The sequence below is a fragment of the Mercenaria mercenaria genome, unplaced genomic scaffold (genome assembly GCF_021730395.1).
Source record: "Mercenaria mercenaria strain notata unplaced genomic scaffold, MADL_Memer_1 contig_1093, whole genome shotgun sequence".
In the NCBI taxonomy this organism is placed as follows: Eukaryota; Metazoa; Mollusca; class Bivalvia; order Venerida; family Veneridae; genus Mercenaria; species Mercenaria mercenaria.
In genome coordinates this window covers 18,969-28,452 of record NW_026459066.1, presented here as the reverse complement: position 1 = coordinate 28,452, position 9,484 = coordinate 18,969, and positions in this window count along the sequence as shown.

The following is a 9,484-nucleotide window of genomic DNA, read 5'->3' as shown; positions in this document are numbered from 1 at the left end:
ATGTTAAGACCTGTAGAGATTAACTTGGAAGCCAATATCATAAGAAAAAGTGAAAAATTTATAACTATCAAAAAGACATGTATACCTTATTGACCACTAACTACTTGAAGGGACCTTTATAAAATTATCTAAGACTTCTCAATTCATCCCATTACCTGAAATGCAATATAAAACAAACATTGAGTTGTGCAAGACATTACAATAAGAATGACAATAAAAAATAAATTAAGGGCCTTTGCAAATTCAATCATATTTTGTTGACAGTGAAGCATTCTTTTTATTTCTGCAGCATTTGTCACATGTGTTAAGGACATCAGAAAAACCTATTTTAATAATAATTAAAAGTATCTGCTTGCTTGTATTTGTAAACTTGCTGCTTCATTACTTTAAAATATCAGTAAATATGACATACACCTATACATGTATTCAATTGTTATATATTGAGGGTACACACATTTCATCAGGCTTATTCTACAATTCAAAAAGAAATGATGCAAAATGTAAACAGGCCTTGACAGGTATATTTTTTTTATTTGAAGACTTATCTAGTTAGAGTGTTATGACCAAAACACCACTGCTGTAAGGTTTCCTCGATTAAACCCTTAACGTTCACCCTTTCCTAGTCCATTTGATTTATTTGCATACTTCATTTTCAATGCCGCTTGAAGGACTTATTGTTGTAATAAACATCGTCCGGCTACTAAGTAAGTCCGAAGCTCTATTGATGTCAAATTTACTAATCAAGAGCTATAAAGAATCAGTCGAGCGTACAGAAATGTTGAATATGTCTATTAGTCTGGTTCAGATTTCAATAAATGCGAACGGTACAGGCATTGTTTTTAGTATTTGGTCCCATATACTTTTTATAATTTGGGTATGCTGAATTCAAAAATATATGTTGGCTATCTGACACATGATATTTTGTAGGTAAAGAAAGGCGGAAAACAAAGATTTTTCTAATATAAATATGTAATAGATCTACAATTATCCAAAAATATGTGCGGTTCTTTATCAAAGTTATGTGTAACATAGTAACATATTAAATTTACAACACTTTTTACAAAGATAAATAGTTTTTAATCCAAATGTGTGCTCCGTTAGGAGAAAAAAACAAAAAAACATTTAAAACCAACTCTTACTTGACTATTTCGCCAAAAATATTATTACTAAATAAATCACGTGGTTATTGCTGAATAGAGTACACAGGATTTATATTTGGAATGAATTTACAGGACAGAGGCTAATCCATAAACTGTTTATCATATATTTATTTCAAAATAATATAGATTTAAATATTTGATTTCACGGTCCCAATTTCATGTTCATTTCATGCCTCATGTTCATACAGCTGGTGATGCTTCTATCGCTTATATATGATTTAACTCTGCGCAAAAGAGCCAAGTCTTTTTAGATTTACATCTAAATGTATAATAACCGCACAATACACTTGTTTTCTCTTGATATTGTATGTTGTTATACTTGACTCCGGGTATATATTTAATTACCTCTTTTGGAGGAGGAAGTCCGAATGGGTCAAAGTATAAAGTATTCAAATAACAAACCCAGTGTGTTCTAGGTCCAATAGAGTCGTCCAAATTTATAATTTCGCATTCGGCCTTTGCTTTTGTAACTGGTAGATTATTTCTGCTAAATTCACCCCTAAAGTTTTTAATACCAAGTCGTTTAACACATTGTTCAATTTCAAAGTTAGAAATAGGTTTGTTTATTAATTTTATTTTTTTTTACTATAGGAATTCGTCTATAAGGCTTTCCATGAGAATCAATATGACATTTGTATACCCTGACCGTGTCCCTTACCACTTAACAAGGATGTAATCAAAGGTATCCCTAGACTAGCTGCAAGCATACCTAAAAACCCACCGTCTTGTTTTTGTTTTTGTGTTACTTTAATTACTCCAGATCCCACTAATTATTTTCTTTGATTAGGTGTAAGATATGGTGATATCATATTTCTCTTATTATTAGCTACCGAAATCATACCATTTGCAAGTATTTTACTAACACCAGTACTTGCAAGCCCTGACAAAGCCCAGACGCCTAACGGCCCTTATATTTTTGGAGCTTTTTTTGCAGCTACCGGAAGTACTGTTCGACCTAACAAACAAGCCAGAGCTGCTAAAAATCCGCCATTTTGACCTTGACTGGACATTTGTTTTTGTTGTTTTTTGAAATTGTAATTTCTAATCCCTTCTTATTCCTAATAGACTTTTCAATTTAATTAATTTGTGCTGTTGTTAAAAGTAAAGGGAAGTTTTCACGTAATTATTCATGTTTTAATCTAGAAGTATGTGGATTTTTATTATTATAAGCTTGTGCTAATTTTTTTTCTGTCCATCTGTTAAATTTACTTTATATTCAATATAATTTGATACCATTATATATTAAATTTATAAAATATATTTTATTTACTCAATAACAAGTTTATTTCCAATAGTATTTATTTTAACTGTTTCTTCATACAATACAATTGCGTAAACACGAATATTAGCTGCTGGCGGAATATTTAATTTAGCTTTTAATGTAATATGCTTAGGATCTTCTGTTATTCCTTCCTTTTTAAATTCTAAGTTAAAATGAACAAATCCAAACAAACGTTGAAAATTGAATATATTTAAGGAGGTAGGTTACCTTGTTACAAGGGTAAATTCAAATTAGTTGAACCGCAGCATTTTTTTTGTATTTCGTCTAATATGAAGTTTTAACTGCTACAATCTCAATTTCGTTTGTCTCTGTCCCTTCAAGTTCAGTTTTTATCCAGGTTTGAAGAACATGACCCTCCAAAGGTATTTCATATTGAAAGAAGAAGGAAAATACGGATATTTAACACTTTTCAGTGTATTTTAGTTTCATTGATATCCGTAGAAGTCTGCATAATTGATAATTTTACTAGTATGCACGTTAGCTTTCTAATATAAGCTTAAAATGTATATGTCGCGGGGCTCGTGTTTCCATGGTAACGCATTTTCTCTCATTTTTAAACAACTTTGTATAAAAATACGGGTTTTCGACGGCTTCAGTGCCATTCTGTTAATGATTAACATGATATATTTGGGTAATATTATCAGCAAAATACCAAGCACTTTACATGGTACCCTATTTTTCTCAAAGTTTAAAGTAACCATGGCAACAGAGATGTTTAAAATAGCTTATATCTTGCTTTTTGTAGTAATTTCTTATAAAAAAAATATTGAATAAGAATATCTTTCTAGTTAATGTAGCTTTAAAACATATTATTTCTAACGTAAGTTATATTTTCGTGTTATTTGCATTTATTCAAACAAATTTCACAGCTTAGAATACTTATAGCAGTACCCCTCGTCTGGCATTTTTCATGGAAAAATCGTTCAGCATGATGTTATTATTCTCATGGATATTGTTGAAATGAAAATAAAAAGCCGAAGCTGTGTTTCTTAAATAGACCAGTGTCAACGCTATTGAATTTCACATTTAGATATATAGGTCACGGGCTTCGTTTCCATGGTAACATCAATTTAATTAAAGAAACCACAATTTTCTACTGAAATTTGAACAATTTTAGATCTTAATTTAAGTATATAAGTAACAAATTATCAACGGAACCTGAAAAATAGGTATTACAAATCAATCTGCTAGAGTTTTTATTTGAAAATGGCCGTAACAAGTAACCTTTCACCCAACTGTATTCCAAATAACGTTGGTTACCATCGTCCATTTTCTTACATTCCGCATAACATTTCAATATAACTACATAAAAGAAGCAAAATATTGATTATTATTCAGAGCAACAGACTCATAAAAAATATTTCAGCGAATAATGGTTATTTGAAAATAGTTAAAATAAAGAAAATGTACAGAATTACGTACTTTCAATATAAAAGCTATTAATTTTGCGCGGTAACTGACACGTAACGTCATGACGTCAATGACGTCATTTTAAGGGAACATTGTTTTGAAGCGTTTCTGCGGCAATTTATTCATTATTTCTGCACTATTAAGCCATAAAGCATCAGATGGAAGACAGGTTCATGATTTGTTTTCAGAAGAATGAATATAAAAACACATTTAGTTTGTCGTAAACGTCGTCGTAAATCGTCACGTTAGCTTCCGGTTGGACATGCGCACATATAAATATGAAGGTAACCTACCTCCTTAAGAGACTTCCAGTAGTTTTATTATTTTGTTTATGAAAATAATTAAGAACATCATCGCAAATTCTTGATATACTTGTGTATTCCGTTTCTGGATAAAAAGACACCATTACCAACTTCAATACGGCAAGATTCTAGCTTGCAATTATTATTTGCTGCTTTAATTTTAAATGTATCTAATAAATGTGGATTATGTTCTTGTGAATTACTTTCATCAGGTCGTTGTAAATAAACAAACACATGTTCGGGTTTTTTTACACCGGTTGTTATTCTAAAAGTTATATTATTACCCTACCTGCATCAGCAGCATTAGTTAAATTGAATATGGGTTAGTTCGTATCTTTCATAATACTGTTTTGTTCTAAACATGTATATTATATATTATTTTATTTTTTATAAATTAATCTATTAATGCGTTTACGTTGAGCTGAAGTTCCAGCACGCGTCAAGGGACCAAGGTCCACTCAAGATTCTGATAACATTCTATTTATTCTTATATTAATATCCTCCTCATTATTTTTAATATTATTTTTTTCTTTTAATTTCTTGGCTATTAATTCACTAACGTCAGTACGAGCCTGAGGCTCATAGGGAGCCGAAGCTCAAGGTTTCTTAACGTCCGCAGCAGGTTTTTTAACTTTTGATTTTTTTTCTGTAAGCTTCGCTGCAGCTACATTTCCGACTTCCGTTCCAATGTTTTTTTTTTCCACTTTCAAGCGCAGTTTTTCCTGCAGTTTCAAGAGCATTTTTTCCAGCTGTGCTAACTGAAGATGCAGCAGAAGATGAAAACAATTGTGTTAAAGTGTCAAAGATACCTGTGCCAGAGATGGAATCTCCGGAAGTCAAAGACTTACCTTGTATAATTTCTTCTCCAGTTTGAGCATTAACATTAATAAATATTCCTTTGTTTTTATCATATACTTTTTTGTACATTATATATTTCTATTTTCTTTTAAAATTAGTGTAAAACTTTTTTGAAACCCAATTAAAATTAATTATTCTACAAAATACGTCTGTAATATATATTCTTATTGAATTTATAATATTTTTATTAATTTCAGAATATCCTACTCTGTTTGGTTCTTTTGCAAATGGATAAGCTCTTGTTAAATCTGCAGTACTTAAAGCATAGATAATATCACTAAAATTACCATCAACATGTGAATTATCAATAAGATCACAATGAATGTGTTACAGGGGTGGTATCGGCGCTATATTAATAATAATAATAGTCCGAACCCCTAAGGGTCTATGAGTTCGATTAAGAGTCCAATTGTGTAACTGGATGGTAGATCTACTAATAGATCTAATATGATAATATGTAACGACTATGTCAAACTCTTCTATATCCAATTTATTCAACCGTTTACTTAAATAGTACAGCAACACATTCTGAAAGCAAAGGTTAAAATATATTCAATACATGGTCAATCATAGTAAAAGCAATACACAATACATAATACATATGTTCTCGTAAGTACCGTACATTCACATTTAGAACATATCAACAAACGCGTCTAGTGGCCAAATAACTTATTTGTACTATAACGTAAACAATACTTATAAACACATATAGTTACACATACAACATATAGTTACACATATAGTTACACATAACACATGTTGTAACTTACCATCTAAGGGATGAATGATCTGTAACTGTACAATTCTCAAACAGGCTTCATTCTCACCAGTGACTGTTACTTGATACTGCAAAGTTAAATGTTAGCAGTGAATAAAAGAGAGAAATGTGATTGCAGAAATACAAGTGTCACTCTGAAACTCACTTCTTTATAAATCATGAAATTCACAATTCTAAAATTACTAAACTCAAAGTGAACCTAATACAAAGACTTTATTCCCTGTACAACAAATCAATCAATAAGCAACAACAGGACAAATACAAACCACTGAAAATACAATTTCTGACCACTGGTAAAAACACATCTTTTCAACAAAGACTAAAATGGCTGACTGACCAGTATTTTCAAAAAAGTCACAGGTCAATTGAAAACCACCAAACCGCGGTAAAACAGATAACTCTGGACAGGTTAGAGATACAAGGTGGACAAGGTTGACGGAGTTGTCTACCTTATGAAATCTTAAGTTTTCATAGAAAACTGACCCTGTTACATACTTCCTTGGCCTGATAAATGACGTCTCGTCATTTGTCTTATAAGTCTCAGGTCTTACCTTACTCTAGTCTCTAACTCATAGCTTGTATGAGGAATACTTGAATTTACACTTATACTTTAATTACTAACTCATAGCTTGTATGAGAAATACACTACTTACATGTTAAATTACACCTATTGTAAAACATGCTTTTCTATAATCTCTACTCCCCTTGTTTGAAATGCGATCTCGCATTTAGATAAAAACAACATCATTTCTATTTAAAATCTAATAAAATACAGTTTTATTTAAAATATCACATTTCATAAATCAATGTTTGTCATTTCATAACAGTAATGTTTATCATTTCATTACAGCTTGCAAAAGTCGATGTGCCACTTCTGTATCTACCTGATTCAATATACCTGATTCCATAAGGACATTCGTGGCTTTGAATCATTGGGTCTTGGTATCAGGGAGTACATCTGATAATCTTCAAGATGCGCTGGTGGTTTCTTGTCCCTACCTGAGCGTCTGGGGGCTGGTTTAGGGGATGGCTGTGGATCTGGTCTAACTTCGGTATCTTCTATGGGTTGGGCTTCATCATCTTTATTGTCAACATTGTCTGTCTTCTGATCTACATGTGATTCATCTGTTAATTCTGCTTTCTTATCTGTAGGCTCATCATTCCTGTCGTCTGTTATCTCTGCTGTTTCTATTTCTGTTATATCTGCATCAATTGCTCCTTCGGCAATAACCTTTTCATGATCGTCCAAGAGACTCTCATCTGCTGCTCCTTCTGTATCTGATCTCAACTTGAAGAGAGGAATGTCTGCTCTAGGTTGCTCTATTATCTCGTATATTTCTTCTTCGAATTTGTCTGAGATCTTATGTTTGCCCTCGAATTTCATGATTTTCACCAGAACTTGATCGCCAACATTCACTTTTGCTGCTTTAGCTTTGACATCGTAGTTTTTCTTTTGTTTTGCTCTTGCTTTGTCGTTGTGTTCTTTTACTATACATCTTGTCTTCTTCATGCGATCTTTCAAGTCTTCTAAATATTCCTAGGTGCTCTTTTTGGTGTTGCTATCTTCAGTTGCCTGTTCAAACATTGCATCAATTGGTAACTTTGCCTTCCGGCCGAACATAAGTTCGAATGGTGCAACATCTGTTGACTCATGTGGAGTGCAATTGTAAGCATACACTAGGGAAGGTACATATCTCTTCCAATCATGTTTCTGTGAGGTTTCTAGTGTGCCTAACATGTTCAGTAGACTTCTATTGAAGCGCTCTGGTGTCGAATTTCCCATCGGATGGTATATTGTTGTATGGCTCTTCTTCGTGTTTAAGAGTTGGCAAAGTTTTTTGAATATTTCTGATTCGAAGTTTGCCCCTTGGTCTGAATGCAGTCTAGTAGGTATCCCATAGTGTATGATGAAATTGTTGTAAAGTGTTTCTGCTGTTGTCTTTGCAGTTTGGTTTCTGGTTGGAACTGCTTGTGCGTACTTTGTGAAATGGTCTGTTATTACGAGGATGTTCGAAATTCCCCCTTTAGATTCTTCTAATGTCAAAAAGTCCATGCAGACCAACTCTAGAGAATATGTCGTTGTTACGTTTACCAGAGGCGCTCTACTGTTAACGTTGCTCTTCCTTCTCATGCATCTTCCACACTTGTCTATGTATGTTTCCACATCTGTATACATTCCTGGCCAAAAATATCTTTCTCTTAGTAGCCGTAAGGTTCTTTCTCGACCAGGATGTCCAACATCTGTGTGAAGGCCTTTTAGTACGTCTCTTCTGTATTTTTCAGGAATTACTAGTTGTTCTCTAGTGTTTTCGCCATCCTCTACTTTCCGATATAATATGCCCCTCTTTATGATAAAAGTCTTGAAATATCTCCTCATAACTATGTCTTTTTTTGTAAGTTTCTTTGTTGGTATCTTATCGTCGAGAACAGCACGTCTGCATCTATCTATCACTGCATCTTCTCTTTGGCTTCTTCTTATTTCTCTGAACTCAACTTGGGAAACGACTTGACTTGGGTCTTCTGTAGCTTCTATGATGTCAATATTTTCACACGGAACTGTTTCTATGTAAGCTGGAATGGTTATGGTGCTACATATGGCTCTAACTGTATCATTCTCTATCTTTGTATTCTCAATTTCTTCTTGTTTGTTTTCAACTGATTCTTTGTCGAACGGGTATCTACTTAAACCGTCTGCATCTGTATTCTTGATTCCGGCTCGATAAACTATGTCGAAGTCATATTGGCCAAGTGCTGATGCCCATCGTTGACCTGTGGCGTCCAGTTTGGCAGAAGTAAGAATGTAGGTCAACGGATTATTGTCAGTGAGAACTGTGAAGTGGTTCATTTGAAGATAATCGGAAAACTTCTCTGTGATGGCCCATTTTAATGCCAAGAATTCTAATTTGTAGGCGCTGTAGTTTTTCTCTGATTTCGTTAGTGATCTGCTTGCGTAAGCTACTACACGGTTGTTCTTGCCGTCTTTCTGATAGAGAACTGCTCCTAAGCCCTTGGTCGAAGCGTCAGTGTGGAGTTCAAATGGTTTTGTAAAATCTGGGTAGGCTAAGATGGGAGGTTCTGAAAGTGTTTTCTTGAGGTTTTCGAATATGTGTTGTTCATTTTCTGTCCATGTCCATTCTTTGGTATTCTTCTTTGAGCCTTTCTTGGTTGATGTCGGTGGTAATAGGTCGGCCAATGGTCTGGTAATCTTGTTGAAGTCTCTAATAAATCTACGGTAATAGCTCGCAAACGCTAGGAAGGATCTCAATTCATCTGAATTTGATGGAGTAGGCCAGTTTCTAACTTTATCGATCTTTTCTGGATCGGTTTCAATTCCGTCTTCAGAGAAAACATGCCAGAGGACGTTTACTCTTTTCTGAATGAAGAAACATTTCTCTGGTGATAATTTCAGTTTGCACTCTTCAAGTCGTGTTAATATAAGATCTAGTCTTCTGACATGCTCTTCGAATGTTTCGGCAAAAACTATAAGGTCGTCAAGGTATATTACACAGTTGTTCATATTGTAGTCCCCTAGGCATTCTTCCATTAGTCTCTGGTAAGTTGCTGGCGAGTTGCTTAGTCCAAATGGCATCTTAAGATATTCAAAAAAACCGAGAGGCCTCATCGTAAATGCTGTTCTTTCTTTATGACTTTCTTCTATTTCAACCTGATGGTAACCAGCTTTCATGTCTATGGT